This window comes from Pezoporus wallicus, unplaced genomic scaffold (assembly GCF_028554395.1).
Source record: "Pezoporus wallicus isolate ANWC-B61680 ecotype Strahan unplaced genomic scaffold, APGP_CSIRO_Pwel_v1 contig_3817, whole genome shotgun sequence".
NCBI classification, from domain to species: domain Eukaryota; kingdom Metazoa; phylum Chordata; class Aves; order Psittaciformes; family Psittacidae; genus Pezoporus; species Pezoporus wallicus.
In genome coordinates, this window is record NW_026635157.1 from 12,501,099 (window position 1) to 12,519,277 (window position 18,179).

General features: G+C 42.1%; 1 non-coding gene across 1 annotated transcript; it reads left to right on the forward strand.

The window, feature by feature from the left end:
* Positions 1 to 5,730: 5,730 nt before the first annotated feature.
* On the forward strand, positions 5,731 to 5,802 carry TRNAE-CUC (transfer RNA glutamic acid (anticodon CUC)). Its single transcript has one exon. It is a non-coding gene; the product is annotated as a tRNA-Glu (tRNA).
* The last annotated feature ends 12,377 nt before the right edge of the window (positions 5,803 to 18,179 follow it).

Here is an 18,179-nt window from a genome sequence, read left to right on the forward strand (position 1 = left end):
CATTTACCCAGCATCTCTGGCCAAGTTGCAGAAGGTATGCAGCCCTATCCATCAAAGTGGTGGAAACCCTACTTACCTGTTAGCTGAACTGACACAACAATGACAGTGACCAAGACCTTATTTTAGCTCCAGAAAAGTTGTCTCTGTTCTTATGTACCAGTTCACTGCCCATCATCATTCTAAGCATGGTCAGCCCTGCTGTATTGTGTAGAAAGCTCTGAGGACAGTGCATAGGTTCCATATAGCAGGCCGTTGTTGTTTAAACCCAGCCACACAGCTTGCACTCCCACTCCCCCCCTCTTCCTCCCCCCCACTCCTGGAGGGATGAGGAGGAGAATCAAAAGAATGTAACTCCCACGGGTTGAGATAAGAACAGTCCAGTAACTAAGGTATAACACAAACCACTACTGCTACCACCAATGATAATAATGATAAGGGAAATAACAAGGGACGAGAATACAACCGCTCACCACCTGCTGACCAATACCCAGCCTGACCAGAGCAGTGATCCAGCCCTTCTGGGTACCTGCCCCCAGTTTATATAGTGGGCATGATGTGCTGTGGTACGGAATGCCTCTTTGGCTAGTTTGGGTCAGGTATCCTGTATCTGGTTCCTCCCGGCTTCCCCTCCTCCCTTGCAGAGCATGAGACTCAGAAAGTCCTTGGTCAGAGTAAACATTACTGAGCAGCAACTAAAAACATCAGTGTCATCAGCGCTGTTCCAGGCTGAAAGTCAAAACCACAGCATGGCACCAGCTACTAAGAATGAGAAAAATGACTGCTACTGCTGAACCCAGGACACAGGCAAAGAAATTAAGTTACTCCAGTATTTACACTGCCCCAAGCATTTCACATACATATTCTAGCCTACTGGCATGGTGAAGAAATCACTCAGACTCCTGTCAGACTAGCAGAATAAGCAGGCTGTGACTGGCACAGAATCATTGTACAAGTCATGATTACAGCACTGTAATTTAGTTTGGGTCTCTATACAGCACAGAGGGTAGAAGACGGTCTGAATGGGTAGCTCTTTCCCCAGGCAATGTGTTCCATGGCGATTCATTTGAGTACAAATGACCTAACATCATTTTAATTCATTGTCTTTGTGACATCAATGCTTAGACTCTAAAATTCATGTCATTCATTTCAGGATGGGGCAGATTTGTTTTTCACTCATTGTACTATTTTTATAGGGTGTGATTTGTGTAATTTATTTTTTTTAACATCTGCAACTGTTAGCTTATAGCTTGTTTATTTAAGGAAGACAACCTGCCATAAAGAATTACACTGCTGAGCTTGAACACCATAACAGTCTTACTGTTTTCAAAAGGAAGTTTCCAAAACGAATAAAAATAAAGGTGACACCAGTCTTTTCCCCCTTAGCAGTCATCCTGGTTTTCTCAATTATTCTGACAATTGTTCACCATGAAGTAGTCACAAAATAGGTCTCATACAGGCAGACTCTTAGCATACATAATTGAGGCTCTGCTTGATCCTACCATGCACTGGGGGTTGACTTCTGTAACAATACACGGCTATTTTTATCCTGGTTTCTTTGGTTTATGTAATGATGAATTTTCTGACTGTCCCCAACTAACCCTGTAACTTTGAATTGATTGTCTAGATGTAACTCAATTTGACAGAGGTATTGAAAATTTCTGCAAGTTTCACAAAAATGAAAGAGAAAGAGGCCAGAACTTGAAACTTAATCAGAAGTTCTCCTCTGTGCATCCGTTTCTGCTGTTTAGCAGAGCAAAACAGAAGTTGCTTCCAAAATGTTCTGCAGAAAAAAAGACTGTAAAAGAAAAGGAATTTGCTGAGATATGTGAGATGATGATTAAAAAAATCATATTTGTTCCAACTAAGGCATTTTGTTGACCTCAGTGGCACTGGAGGAAGCACCCCTTTGCCATAGTTATCCCTGAACCCCAGAATCACGTGCATTTTACCACAGGGTAAAAGGAAAAAAGCTGACACAGGTTTTCCTGGATCAAATCCAGTGTCAGGGGAAGAACGAAAGACCAAGGAAAACAGTACAAGAACTTGTAAAAGTATTTATAAATATATTGTTGGTGAGTTATGCCGCCATTTTGTTTCGGGATTTTAAAATAATTTGCTGTAAATAGTGACCAGTCTGCAGAGCGTTAAGACGTGACACTGCAAATTCTCACATGCTGCCCCCTAGCTCTGGTTTAGTTAAACTACAAGAAGATAGAGCAAGTCACTGTACAGCTTGGAAGATGATTTTGGAGCTAAGAGTACCAGAACTGCTGTAACATTTGGACAACCACTTTTTGAGATTTTCCTTAGATTATTTCCATAAAATGCAATTAGGGTGAAAACAGATATCAGGAATGTAAACTACAATAGTATTTCCCCCCAGAAAATCATTATAATCTAATAGTTAAGTAACCATTCTGACCACACATGGAAATTAAACATAAAACCACAAAAGACTGGGCGTAATTTGTAACTTTGCTTCCCTAAAACTGGGATGATGTACATTTTAAATCAGGCTAACTTAAAGCAGAAAAGCTGATGTCAAGACTTTCCATATCAAATATTCACTTGAAGAAGGAGAGGAGTGATAAATACACACATTACATATAGTTATAACTACCATATACAGCTTTTGTACAAATAAGGATTTTCACTACTGCTGAAGCATGTACTCCAGGTAGTCAAGACGATCTGCACTTACCATTATATGGCCCTGCCTTGGCAGGGGCATGGACTAGAGGATCTCTAGAGGTCCCTTCCAACCCTAATGATTCTGTGATTCTGTGATTATATAGCGGAAGCATACTCAAATAATATACTTTCATTAAATCAGGACATTACTTTGATGCTATTCTTACTCATGCTTATATAGTAAGCCTACTGTCACACATAACTCACATGGCAAATTAAAGTAATAATAATATGCAATATATTCATATGGAACAGACAAGTTAATTGCACGCTGCTTTACAGCTTGCATTTAAAGTAATTGCTCTTATTTATCAGACTGCAAATTCATTTAAGCTTTGCACACTGAACTCTGAGAGCTGGGATACAGTACCTTGAACACTGGATGTTACTCTTTTGGTTTTACCAACACACCACTGTTCCATTAAGTGGGAAGAAACACTGGCCTCCGACATTCCTTCCCTGGTGCTTTTGGGAAGATTGTTCTTCTCCAGCTAGCATCACAGGGATTCAGGCACAGGCAGTAGCTGCTGCTGTGCTGGCAGGAGGCTGAATCGCTGACAGCTTCACTGATGCATTTTTCTATCGAGTATAGGAAGTCAGAGAAGAGGTGTAATTTTTTGTCAGTGCACATGTCTTGTACAGAAAAGAAAGCTACTTCTAATAATAACTAGAGCACATATTATTTTGAGTTCTACTTCCTTGGTGGTCAAGTGGTCAGACTCCTGCCTCCCAAAACCTGGGGGAGATTTCTTATTTCATTAAAATTTCGCTAGTACATACATACAGAGTTTTCACCACTCTTAATCAACAACCCTTTCACTACTCAAGAGAAATTCAGTATGATATATTGCACATCTCAAAAATAACTTGCTAATTGTCAAGCATAAGAAAGTGAGAAGTATTTGTTTCTACATCTTAGGTTTCCTAAGGCATACACAAAACGCATTCCCCTGCCCTGACATTTGGCATGAGATCCCACCTTTCATAGGCTAAGCAACTTTTCTGAAATTGACAGGGTAGTATTTTGCCTCTGTCCCACAGGCAACTTAAAAATCGGGGGGAGGGGGTCACCCCTGCCTTCCTCTGAGGTGTTGCACAACAGAGGTGCTCTTAAGAACAAGCAGTGGCAACGACCTTTCTCTACCACGTCTTCAATGCAGCTGATATGGACCTACCCTACCTTTAACCTGGCTGTCTCAAGTGCTGCTAGCATCACAGCCATGGAAGCACAGAAATCAGTACCTTCCAAAACCCACCTGAGAAGCACTCAGGGTGGGGAAACGTGGTTTTAACCACAACTCTGTGGTGAGAAGCATACAAACTCCTTTAAAGCTAGCTCAGTTTCTGCAGTGTAGCACCATTGTTGTATTTGGTTGGTGCCCTTTGCAGGTTCTGAGTTGCAGGAAACCAGATCCCTTTGCCTTTCTTCTGAGTTTGTAGGAAACCAGAAACTTTGCCTTTCTTCTCAAGACAGGGCACAGATTAGCTGCTGGGACCAGGCAACCTTTCACCTAACCATATCCCCCTTTTTGCAATGGCTTTAGGCTGCAGTGGTGCCTCTGTCTGAGCTGTGCTCTGCCTTCAGGGCTCCACAGCTTTGTCTCCTCTAAGGCCTTAACAAAGCAGCTGTAGATAGACACATGAAATGCAGTTCCTGCAGTATCTAAGACTATGTGTATTTAATTGGGCCTGATTGTAACCTCCCATTTTGTAAGTTACCTACTTCACTGCACAGTAATGTTGCTCAGTTTGGACAAAAGAAAGCTCCATCGCAATCAAGACATTTTGCTCAAGCCTGCTCCTATGAAGGCTATGGGATGAAATGAACCATTGGCTGTACAGGGACTCAAGTGAGAGGGAAACCAAACACCCAAACCTCCCGAGTACATCCCTGAGGAAAGTGGTCTCCCTAAGTTTGTTTTCAGACTCTAAAGCTTTTAAAGATAAGCTAATGCATATTTGCAGAGTCCACAAATACATAGGCTGAAGCTTATCTATCTTCACATGAAAAAGGTTACTTTTATAGTGCATTTCAGAGGCGTGTGTGTGGTGTGTGAGAACTAGCGAAATTTGCTCGTGTACTGCAAACCCTCTTACATTATGGACACTACTTACAATAGGAAAAGATCACTTCTGCTAGTACAGCTCTCAGATCTGCTTTGCTCACGAAATCAACACACCAGAGGAAAAAGCACTTACACGTATGTCATTTGCATTGATAGCAGAGCTTTCAACTCCTCTCTTAGAAACCTTACCAATAAAATACGAAGTCACGGATTCATAACTGCTGTGTAAGAAGGCCCTCGCAGCGCGAGGCAGAACCCCCACCAGTCTCGTTTTCCCTGTGGAGACACGGGCTTCCGCTTGAGGCAGGCCTTTGATCGGCTCTCCCCTGCAGACCAAACACCGAAAAGCGGTGTAGCTGCGGGCTTTTGCCTCCACAGCTGCCTGAAGAGGAACCCAGGCGAGGGGAGGCCAGCCCCACGATCACGCTCGCTCCCGCCTCCTAGGAGCTGCCGGCCGGGATTCGCAGCGCACAAGCAGTTGTAGCAGTATCCCGTAGTGAGACTGTCTTCTGAGGGACGGCGTGAACAGGCAACTCGAAATGAAAAACAGCCACCCCGCACAGCGCTGCTCCTGACAGGGACCGCCCAGAGCCCAGCGCGGTAACAGAAGGACCGCCAGGTCGCGCTCAGCTCCCTCCTCCGACCGACCCGCCCTTTGTGCCGGCTGCGCAGCGCTGGCCACCGCGTTGTGCGGGGCATAGCTGGCCCCTCTCCTGCAGCGCCAGAAAGACCGCAGGGCCTGGGCTATGTAGCGCCCGGTCTCTGACCGCCATCCCGTATCTCACCCCGTCTGGGATGCTCCCTCTCTGTTCACCCCCCTTCCGTAGGATGGAATGGAACGTCCCTCATACGTACAGCTGCCTCCGGGACTTGGTACTGCCCGGAAGAGGGGAACATGAAAAAAATTAGCAGAGTGGTAAAGGTTGCCTCTATGTGAATTTTTGAGGAGGCTGGTAGAACGTTTCATGGAAGATCCCTGGTGGTCTAGTGGTTAGGATTCGGCGCTCTCACCGCCGCGGCCCGGGTTCGATTCCCGGTCAGGGAAGATGTCTTTTCTCCACACTTGCCCCAATTCTTTCACTTTTCAAGATTCTTTTCGATCGATCTTCTCCTGATGTTATTTTTTTAGGGAGCATCCGGCCGGCTGCTGTGAGAGCTCGAGGTGTCAGCGTTGCTGCCCAGGAGCAAGTTTTAAGACATATTTGGCAGCTGGGAGGAGTCGTGCTTAGGGGGAGCATGCAAAGGCTTAGAGCCCTGTGCAGGTGCAGTCAGGAGAAGCCCATCCAGATGCAGCATCTCTCTGGAAGTCTTCCCTTCACAAAACTGTCTATGGACCCTCCATGCCCACCTAAAGGCTTCCTAGGGCTGCTGATCAGTGTCTGCCTAGAGAGGTACAGGTAGCACTTAGAAAAACAGTATCACCCTTTATTTTTGGCTGCTCTGATAGGTAAGGGTGTTTCCACACCTTCTGCACCACAAATGAATGGTCACTCGGTGCTGTCATGGATCCTTGAGCAATGGGAGGGGGGACCCCCTTAGCTGTCATGGTGCACATGTGTCCCTCTGGCCGAGTGCTGTTTCTCTCAGAGAAGATGGAAAGGGTTTGTTCCCAGCATCTCTGTTCTGGCAGGAGCAGGGCTGCAATTCTCCATGGTGTTTACTCACCCAAGGAACAGACAGACTGGCTCTTTGCAGTATATTTATGGTGAAATGCCTTACCAAATTGGTAGAAGTAGTTGCTGGTTTTCTACCTCAGAAAATGGTGGGTCATTTTAGAAGCAGCTAAAGTGAATTTCAGGTGTTTCTCAGAAAAGGTATAGATAATGGTTTTACAGAATAGGAATGAAAGCATTTCCTTTGTTTTGGTGGTTTTGGTTTTGTTTTTGTTGTTGTTGTTGTTTGTTGTTTTTGTTGGGTTTTTTTGTTTGTTTTTATAGTAGTATGTTTGGATGCTGTTGGCACCATGAGTCCAGCTTTAGAGTCATTTAAGAAAGGGTAATCATATGTAAGATTTTAGAAACCTGGGGAAAAATATCACCATAATAGTTCATGCACACAAAGGAAGAGTACAGTTTCCAGTATTTTGCTGGGAATGGAAGCATAGTCTCTGAAGAGAGTACCTAATGGCCTTCCCAATCCCTTTTCAGTCTGATGCCAGACCTGAAACTGACCCTCGCACAGAGAACAAATATCCACCCCATAAAGAGAGAGCATTTGTCCTCTTGCAGTCCTCTGCCACTTCAGGTCCCACTGTGATTAAAAGCGTCCTGGTTTGGGGTGAAAATATGCCAGGATCAGTCCTCACCTTCAGCACGGCTTGAACAGTTATGGCACTTTCTGACTCCCTGTTTCCTGGGCCTTAGATTTAGTGTGATGGAGGGAAGGAACAGCATATGTGTTTGTTTTTCAACAGGTGGAAGAAGCCTCTTTCCTAAAGTCTTTGTTGATATTTTTGTTTAAAATAATATATAACTTGTGACACTGCCATGCTGATGGCCAAGGAAAAAAAAAGCTGCTTTTCAGAGAACTGACAGTACAGTCAAAAGCACATTACAAAAAATACATGGCACATGGCTGCACAGGCTAGAACAGAGGTATTTCAGTCAAATATAAGATCAATATGTTACTACTATCACTGTCATCATCATCATCATCACCACCACATTCTCAAAATGTAGCTGAATTTGCTTCTAACTGTGGTATATTCTGAGATACTGGATCACAAATATTTTTACATTAATTTCTGCTCTTTCTCAAGAGCTTGACCAATTGCCTTCCATCTCACAGCAACAGTTGGTGGGAAAGCACTGCAGTAGAAATAAGGAAAGCAAGGAAGACAATACCTTAACTACAGATCAATTTATACCAGCAACTGAGTTTCTGTTAGCTCTTAACTCTTAGCTCTTTATATACTTTATTGAAAAATTTGTGAACAGAAGCTTTCATATCCCAACTTGATCTTTTATTTCTGGCATTTACTTTTATTTCTAGTTACCCCCTTTAAGTTACACATTAATTCCACTTAAGTTGTTTACAGTCTTACATGAAATATCTTGCTTGAGAGTGAAGATAAAATTCTGCATTACTTTCACAACCAGTAGACTTTTTAGAAAATGAAAGCTCCTTTTGGTTTTGATTTGTTTTTTGTTTTTTGTTTTTTCTCCCTATAGGGTTATTTTCTACATGCGCTCTTATTTCACTTATATCTGGAGCACGTACAGGCATGCAGTTATTGGATTTATTCTGTTCCCAGGACTGTGGACATAAACAAGTAAAATTTCATGCCATCTTTTGTAGGATGAGCCTCTGCTTGTTGCTATAAGCATCATTTGATCATGCCACGAGGTGGCACCCCGGTCATGTGTCTGCAACCACTCACCCTCACCTCCCAGAATGGTAACTGCTCTGAAGATTTCAGATTTAATTCCATAGGTTAATATTGCGCCCATTTAATTCCAGTGAGCTATAGAGTAATGAACACTTTGTATTTACTGATAAAGCTAACTTTTTGTACAGATGAAGCTGCTATTAATTCAAATTATGTGCAACATGTTTCCTTGAGTCTAAAGCTGTACATGGAAGCTTTACAATCTTTTAAACAGTCTTAATGTAGCATTTAAAAAAAGAGAAGTTACAACGGAATCTTTAACACCTCAGTCTGTCTGTGGCATTTATATATTGATGATATATGCCATTACCAGAGAGATGCACCATCACATGGCCATCAGTGGCCTGTCACTGGCTAGCAGCATCTCTGCTTTTCATGTGTAAATGTTGAAGATCATGCAGAAAGTCTGTGCCAGGGCAAAGGAGGGAACCAGAATTTCTGCATCTCAGGTCAAGATCCAAGGAATTCAGCTGCCCAAGGAGACAAGATGGGTGTGATTTTGTTCCCTTCTGCACACATGCGCAAGACTGGTGAACCACAGGAACAGTCTGTGCTATGATGTTAGTGTCATAGGACACAGTCAAAGGGCACAAACATGGCAAAGTGTTTATTAAATTGCTGGAGATGGAAATAAAATAAATAAATAAATGAAGATGCTTTCAGACACACAATCCCTTCTCCAGGTATTTTTTTCCCCTGCCTCCTATTATCTCTCCCCCAAATCCTTACTGTAAAATATTGCTATCTTAAAACATAACTATAAATCTCTTTCCTAAGTACAGATCCAATATGGAACACCTCCTGGATAGTAAGATAAACTGAAAAAATATAACAACATCATTTCAAATCCTGCTAGGACTGTCCCTTCAGAACTACAGTTGAAAAATGTACTCTGAATCATGTTTTAAGACATATTATTTTATCCAAACCAAGGCATTTTATTTAAGGTGATGGTAATGAAAGTCCAATGCAGAATTAATTACCACACGTATTGCTAGGTAATACTATCCGAGGACCATTTTCCAGAAAGTCCTTTTACAGGAGCAGTTGTCGTATCCTATTAAGAAGTGTTCTGATCATGAAATTATGAAAGCTCTGATCCTTTTAAAAGCCTGAACCTTTTCACTTACAGGCTTAAAATCTTCTTTCTAGACCCCTTTCATTACTGCCTTGTGGCTACAGTCAATCATTACCTTCTGCTTTTCCATGCTTTGTTTCCCATGTGCTCTTTTGATTAATCACATTTTAGTAAACTATATTGACAATGTTATTATGCTGTGCCTCTTTGTCTTGCTGTCAGGAAAAAGGAGCTGGGAGATGCCAGCTTCCCCCAGAAGCAGGGAAAATAATAACTGACTATAAATTGATATTACAACACATGCTCTGGCTGGTGTTGCTGCCTGCTGCGTGTAACAGAGAATAGCAGTGACCCAGGCGAGGCCAAGGTGACTGATGGAGTGTGGCCGCAGCAGGGTGCCTTCTGCTGCTCTGCCACCAAGCAGCTATGCACCCAAACTGACCCTACATCCTTTGCAAGGGATTTTTTGGCATAAATGACACCTCTGTATTCCTTAAATGGCTTAATTGGTATTGTGTAAACTGCAATTCTGCACAAGAAATCCAGCAAAATAAATGAAAGAAACAGGAATGATCTTTCCCTCTGTTCAGATAAAAGACTGCCTGTCTAATCCTATCAGGATGAAGTTTTGCAGTGTATAATCTTTAGTTTGTTCATTCTCTGTCCCAAGCTGGGTACAAAGTTTCAACTTCAGATCTGTTTGGACTGTGGCCATGGGTTAATCAAAATGGAGCATCTTGCTGTAGCTTGCTAGGTGGCTTTCATCCCTCCAACCATGCGGCACCCATCTCCCCTTGAGTCTGAAGCTGAGTGTGAAAAGCAAGTGTGTTCTATCACTGTGACTCTCCTACCGGCTGTGAGGCTCACAAGGATGCCTTGTGTGCATGCCAAACCCTATTCTACAGTGCTTACCTTTGGGCTGCCCATCATGACCTCCCCAAGTCTGTGTTTGAGGAGGAAGGAGTAATGTCAGTTGCTGGTGGCCCTTCCTGTAAATGCAGGCAATATACAACAGCTCACTGCCACATGCCATGTTCTTCAAGAACACAGAAGTTTAGAAGGGGTGCCCATCACCCCCCATCATTGCTGGCCAGTTTGGAGTGGTTAACTCAGGGCAGCAGGAGCAGGCAGGCCTGATTCACCTCACCTAAGCATGGGAAGCGATTCTACCGTGACAGTTCAGCACAGCAATACCCAGAAGTAGTATCCTCTGCTTATTCATCCCCATCATGTTGCTATACTTGCAGGTGCTTCAGTGCTTTTGAAAAGCAGGTATCTTAAGTTCTTCTGTACCTAGTTTTTATTACTGTTTGCTGATCCTGCTTTAAGTGTAAAAAAATGGTTAAATGTAATTGAATAAATTTTGCTTCTCCTTTGATCATACCATTTAAAGGAGATTTTTCCCTCCCCTCTGCCAGATGTGATCCCTTATGCCATCAGAAATTTGCCTCACTATCAACTGGATTCCAGGAGAGTTACTATCTTCTAACTGGAGCCTTATGGTAAGAGACAGAAACTCTAGTTAAGGGTGCTCACAAGATGATCATTAGTTTGGAGACAATCTTTCCTGGAGTTTGAGGTCTAACTAGACAAGATCAAGGACAAGAACATAGTAACAGTATTCCCACTTTACAGGTGGACAGCCAAGAAGTGGACTAACAAACACTTGTATTTCTGATGTATTTAAGCACTCAAAAAGAGTTTGACAGCTATATATTTTTACAAAACAGACAAGTGAGAAACAATCCTCCAAAGTTTTGGTCCTGTAGGGGCTTAAAACCGTTAGTAACTATTCATATTAATAGTCCCACTGAGGAAGAATAGTTCCTCTGTGTCCCTCAGAGAGACTTCTTTAGTCACTCTGAAGGATCAGTCCTTAAGTGCATGTTGGTGATGAGCTGTCAGATTGATTTTGAAAAGCAACAGGGAATCCCCCCCTCTTGGCTAAAAATGTCATGCACATCAATGATAGCTAAAGAATATCTCTCCAACACTTTTCTCCTCTCAAAAAGTTATATACAGGAAAAAAAAAGGCTTTATTTCCCTTTTTTTTTTCTCAGATTTCCACCACAGGCACAGAAATGCCCCACTGCAAAAGCTGGGCATACAGGCAGGCAGATTTTACATATTTATATTGAATTATTACTTGTCTATTGTTTTGTTGGTGGCTACTACTACTGGGAATCCTTGGGTTTTGACGGTCACATCAAAGGAGCTGCTCTGGTGTGAGAACCGGTCAAAGTGAGCCAGATAATTAATGGATTTATTACTGAGGTCAGTTCCCATGATTGTCAGTGGGCAGCAGCCAGTGCTGTGTCGTAATCCTCATTCTCTTGGTGAGGCACATACTGCCTTAAAAAGGTTTAATGATCCAATAGTGATTTACTAATGGGAATCTTTCTTGTGGATTTAGCAGGCCGTGGAGGAGGACAGAGAGGCACATGAAGGTCAGTTTTCAGCAGTACTGAGAAATGTTTTCATTTGTTTTGAGGATCCTGTTTGTAGCATTTTTCTGCACTAACTGCAAAAATAAGTTGAAGGGACAAAGTCATTGTAGCTGGGCAGGTATTAGACTCACGATGATGACACGAGAAGGAAAGGAAGCAGACACCAGTGACTGGCAGATTGTTGCTGAATATCTGAGATCAAAACCCACACACTTTGGCCTTTATGATCAATGCGTCGAGAGAGACCATGACAGCCTGACGAAACCACAGGCTGGCAGCTAGTCCTTGCCACCAGTCCCTGCTGAGTCAGCTGCCTGGCAGGGACCTTTTGCTATGGTTGCATCCCCTTTCTCTCAGGGAAGGAGGGAGAGGGTTGCCTGCTGGGATGGCTGCCCAGAAAGAGGGCAGGGGAGGGAAAAGGCAAGGAAGTGGCTTTGCCTACCCAGGGGGAAGGAGATGCTCCTTGCACTGAAGGAGTCAGTGTACCCTGCCAAGGCTCCTCCTTGCTACCCCAGTCCTCTCCAGAAAAACAAACCCAAGAAAACCCAAGCAAAATAAACTCCCTTTTCTTCCACCAAAATACATTTAGAAAGCAACAGAGGGAGAAGGGGTGGGGAGAGAAACAACATTATTTTAAGGCTTGTATAAGCTGTATAAGCTTTGTAACCCAGCTGAGGGCTGTGCTGGGAAATGTCATTAAAATGTATTTGTGCTATCCACACGCAGCAAACCTCATCTTGTTAAACTAGTTGCAAAATTGTACCTTGAATGCATTAATATTTTGTTTTAAACTCCTTGAGGGAGAGTCCTTCTCCTAAAGAAAAATAAAGTTCCTTGTCTTTCTCATATATGAAAAATAAATAAATAGATGCAGCACTCAGAGTCAAATCAAAACTAAGAGGGAAAAAAAAAGTGTAGGCCTTTAGGTAATTGTAATTTTGTCTGCTTAGATTTATGGATAGCCTTGTAGTCATTCAATTAGATTTTCTTCTAGCACACAATAATACAGAATACTATCCATGCGTATTGTTTACAGGTAAACCACTTTTCATCTTTCAGTAAGACATTGTTTTCTGGAGCAGTGAGGAGGTCCATAGAAGGAGGTCTTGAAGCATAAATTCCATGAAGATGCGGGCAAAGTTAGAAGTTTGCCAGCTGCTAGGCGATTGCAATCACAACTTCAGTGTTGCGTCAAGGTAATTTTTTTTCATCCTGAAGACTTTCATTTGTAGAAGAGAAAAATGGTGAATATGGACTGTACAAAAAACAAAATTAAGTCAATACCTCAGGACTTTCTTGTAGAATAAGTAATAGCACTGTTCAGATAAACATTGTCTAAAATGTTTACCTTTGCTTGAATTCAGTATCAGCAGTTGTAGCTGTAAAAAAGGAGTCCTCCTCTCTGGACCATGAAAGTAATTCAACCCCACACACTTCCTTTTACTTCCCACATTCATTTCCTTTTGCTTCTGAGTTTTTAGTTTCTAGGGTACAACACTAATTCACACACCTCAGCTTGCACTAGCACCATGAACGCAGAAAAACGTCCCTTTAAAAAGAAATTATATCGACATCATCTTATAATCACTGCCACTACTGCAGCCAGACCATTAAAAGAAACTCTGAAGTTAGTGTTGAATGAATGAGGTGTTGACTGGTCTTAGTTTTACAAGCTTGATAGATTATAACACCACATTATCAAATAATTTTGATGCTGTTCTGTTGTTTTTTTTCAGGTGAGAAGGAAGCTGATTTTTTGAAAACATTAGATCAAGTGTGAAAATATTATTAAGCTTCAAATCCTATCCAGGGATGATACAAGATGGAGAAGGAGAAATTCAGTTGCCTGACCATATACATTTAAGCGCCACTTAAGCAACCTTGAGTTTGCACAGGGCTGGCAGAAGTGACACAGGACACAAGGGAGACCTGCACCTTCCAGAGTGATAGCAGGAGCCTAGCTTAGGACATGGCAAATATTTAGGCATCTGAATACTGACTAAGTGATTATACTTATTTCTTAATAGCATTTTACATCTTCCAGCAGTAGCAATTACTGGATCGTGAGGAACCAACCAATCAAAAGAAACCCCACCAAAACCAAACCAAACCACCTTTTTGCAGGTAATTATCTGTCAAAATTTTGTTCTATTTGCAAATCAGGAAAGAGTCAGTTCACCCTCAAGTTGAGATCCCAGCATTTCTAGCACCTGCCTGGTGCTCCCTTGCTTATAATTTCTGGTCATGGTCAGATGTATTGCTTGTGGTCATCTGTTTTGAGACCTTTATGCACCAGCTTCCAAAAACACAGATCTGTGCTGTGCAAAATGCTGAAGCAGAGGAACAGAGCACAAGTAAAAATTCCAGGGTTGAGTAAAATAATACTCAGTTTCGGGTAACAACCTCACACAAATGAGGCTGGGCACACGAAGCTTGCAAACAAAGCCATACCAATTCCTTTATCTTTTTTCGAAGTTGAACAAAACTATCCGTGACTGTTAAATGACTCAGGTCCTCATTTGTGTGATCTCAAGGCTATCTGTGCCTATAAAAGCAGATGACTAATGAGACTGGTTACTAAAGAGCCGCTAACAGTCCACTCTTCAGCAGTATTTTCTGATGTCGTATCTTCTGATGAAAAGGTGCTTGTGACCTTTCCTATTAAGAACAAACACCTCCTTTACAATGCCTGTAAGAACTTGCTAATATTCAAGTCCCAGGCCTCGCTAAATGCCCTTTACCTATCTCATGGCATCCTGATTGAAGTATCATTTTTCAGAGTAGCTGCAAACAAACATTTTAAAGGCTCACAGTAAGGAGGCAGCAGCGTGAACTGACACCTCCTGGCTATGACTACATCTGCCTGAACAACTGCCAGACTATTCTGTTTTGAATATATGCATTCAGCCCTCAGCCGCAGTAGCCGGTTTTTCTTCTGGGGCAATACCTAGTGCCGGATTTCCTCCAGTTGCAATCAGAACCCTGGGAGGACAGGCAGCACCACCCCTCTGTTGCCCATCTCCTCTCTAGGGTAATAATCTTCTCTCAGCAGCCTAAGTGCTTCTTATTTGCACTGCTGAGGGCTAAGGTTTCAAGCCTGTTAATGCTGAGTGACAGAATTGGTTTGTAGGTTTTTCCTTTTAAGAAAAACATTCTAGGAAAATGCATAACCTTCTTCGATCCTCTTGGTAACTGGAATTTAAGGTTGCAAACCCACCCATTGAAAAGTTAGTCAAAGCCAACTGCTTACTATTCAGCAAGCAGCCTGGTCTGTCCTCTTGTGCTATGTGCTATGATCTAACCCTAAATTATATAAATCACAGACTTTCTTCTTTCTCCAGGTCCATTCATCGTTGAATGCAGAATAAAGATAGAAAAGGGCTGAGGAAAGGTTGCATGTGCACAGCCACAAGTCCTGCCTTTCGGATCTTGGTTATGCCAAGGAAACAGCTTACCCTTGCTCTGTTCTAAACATTGCATAGACTCCTATAGCTACAGCCAAAGCCATTAGAGGCTATTACTCTCTGATATTTTTCCAACAGCACATGTGAAATAGGCTGCTTCTCCACTAGTTTTTCGCTTGGGAAATCTTCAGCCACTCGAGGGAGGTAACATTGCCAACAGAAGCTAGGGATAAACAGGCATGAAGACTGAACCCCCATCTCATTTCCTGGTCCATTTAGGTGACTCAGGTTAAAAGACAAAACAATCTAAAAGACAACAAAAAAAGAAATAGAGACATCTGCAACCCAGTGTCCATGAATTTGGCCTATTTTGTGACAGTGAAAATGGGATAAGCCTAAACACACTGGATGCACAAATCCATCCATGGTGTTGTTCCAGGATACTAAAATAACTATACTTTTGTCTAATTGGTCTCTCAGAAACTCTGAGAGGTCTCTCTTTTTTCAAACTCCTTTTATATTTAGAACTAGGCAAAATTTGCATTCGCAGCAACAAATGGTTATGTTTGGGGGCACATCACTTAGAGTGAAGCCAAGTTAGGTTCATTTAGGTGAAACCAAGTTAGTGGCTGCCCATTTTTAACACAGTAAGATGCCTGTGAAACCTCCTACCAGGCTTTTAGAGGGCAGGTTAATAGTTAACAGCCTAAAGTCAAGTAGGACTGCATCCTGCTCTTTTTTATGTAAATAAAGCCCACTTTTCATCTACTTGCAAGTTGGCTAATGTCCTTTTTTATTCTTGAAACTGCAGAAAGTGAATGGCACCTGAACTGAATGCAGCTAAACACACCTGAACAGTAGTACAGCATTTGTGTCCTGAGTCAGAAAACGTCAAATTTCCCTCAAACAACAAAACTTCAAAGAATATCAACGATGATTTACAGTGCAGGGGTAGCAAGCCTTCTTCCCTCTCCTTTGTCCATTTTCTCCATGGGACCGCCTGCTATTCAAGCAAATCACTCCCTCCTCACCTGGGTGCTGGAGACCAGTTGGTGCAGGTGGGGGTGGCTTACATGTTTAACATTTGGGAAAAAGGGCTGATGGGGTGTGAGCCACTGAGCTGAGGCTGCATATTGATGACAGATGAAGTCTCTCTGGCTGTAGGATGATCACCCTGTTTCTGTGGCTCAGTCTTGTCAGCTGCTCCTTGGGCATAATAATCTTTTATTGTCTTCGGGGCATGTAAGACTTTGTGCTTATCCTTAAGAACAGAGCTTTATAGGCCTTCTACAGATGGGATTTGCAGATTCAGATGGAACAGTAACAAACCCTTGCCTCAGTAAGAACCAGTAAATTAGAAGACCAGAATTGGAAGTAAAAACTACCCTCTCTCAATCCAGATATTTAATGATGTCATTGGCTTACACTCTTCCCCTTCTGAACACAGGCTCATAGTCAGGATCTGAAGGAAAGCTGAACCTAGAAACTCCCACCATTTTGGGGGCTCCCCAGGATGTGCAGATGTGTTTGCATCATTAAGCATACTGTCAGTGCAGAACCAGTTGACAAGCCTGAAAACCAGTGTTGCTTTACCAGCTGCTTTTTTTCTGTCTATTTCAGAGCACACTGTATAAGACAGGCTAAGTGCCTGAGCAAAGGGGAGCAGCAGAGGACAGAGCAGCCGACAGGCTTTTTATCAGTGGCAGAAACTAACTTTGAGTGCGTGAGTATTCCTCAAGAGCAAACAAAAACTGCAACAAATCATCCATAAAACGCAGTCAAAAAGGACTTCGTTTAATTAGTGATATGTAAAGGCTTTTGCATAGAAAAAGGTTAACAAAGTAATGCATAAGACCAACTAGGTACAGTATTTTTAAAACAAATATTTTAAAGTATATTTTGCATAATGTTTAACATTCTCAATGCTTATTGCTTTCTCCACACAGCAGAGAAATCAAGTGCATAATAATACATGCTGTGTTTTATTTTTATTATTTTTTAATTTTTTTACATAAAATCTCTAGTTCTTGACTGGATGTATTAAAATACATAGGTTATTTTAAGTCACTGTAATAAAAAACGAAAGCAAACCATTTTATGCAGCACTAGTTGTCTGGGTATTGACAAAATAATTTACTCACACCCCCCTTAATACATTCATTTTGGTTTGGAATCAAACCCATGTTACAATGTTGGCGTCTTAACAGCCAATTTTAAAACTGTCCCTACCATAACTTCATTCATACCCAGAGCGACCGTTCTCCCAGAAGTTGATAGTGAAGAGGAAACTTGCACGGAATCAGCTAAATGTCCAAATACAGCTAAATAAGTGAATTTGAACTCTTAAAACACTGAGTCTCTTGTATTGGCATGAATCAACTGCATCCAAGTGTGCACAATTTAAATAGGTGTTTACTTCTGGGTGCATGACAAATTCACTGTGCAGATAGGAGCTAGCACCATATTTAAGCCATAAAAAGGGTGCTTCAAGGCTCACAGGCAGTGCTGAAACATTCATTAATCCCAGCACTGATAATTGCTTTTACCAATGCTATGCTAGATGTCACAATCTGGCAAGTCTGTACAAAGAAAGTGAACTAAGGAAGTGAGAACTAGGCCTGTCGAACATTCTTCCTCGGTAATATTTTGGCTAAAAACCCCTGTCCCCTTCAAAAGCACACTCTTTCCTGGAAAGGTGTCCCAGTTCTGAAGTTGCATGCAGAATTTCACTTCTCTCCCATACCATTTCCATACCTATGCAATGTTACTTGTTTTAGCAGAACACACACATATATATGTAATTTTTTATTTATTATTTTTTTTTTCAACGTCAGGCACTTATTGAGGTCAAAGTCTTTTTCTAGCCTGGGGAAGCCTGGTAGGTGCTGTCCCTCACTGCTTTGCCAAAGAAGGATGCATAGCTGGAGAATTATTAGTTCTAATGTCTACGTATTTCTGTGTATTCCCAGGAAAGCTATACATGCTGACATGATCACGCTGTTATGAAAGCCACTGCTGCTCCCTCAAAATGGCTCCAGCAAACCAGAATGAGAAGAAGAAGGTATCACTACATGCCCTCTCCGTAGGATGATGCCTGAAATGAGG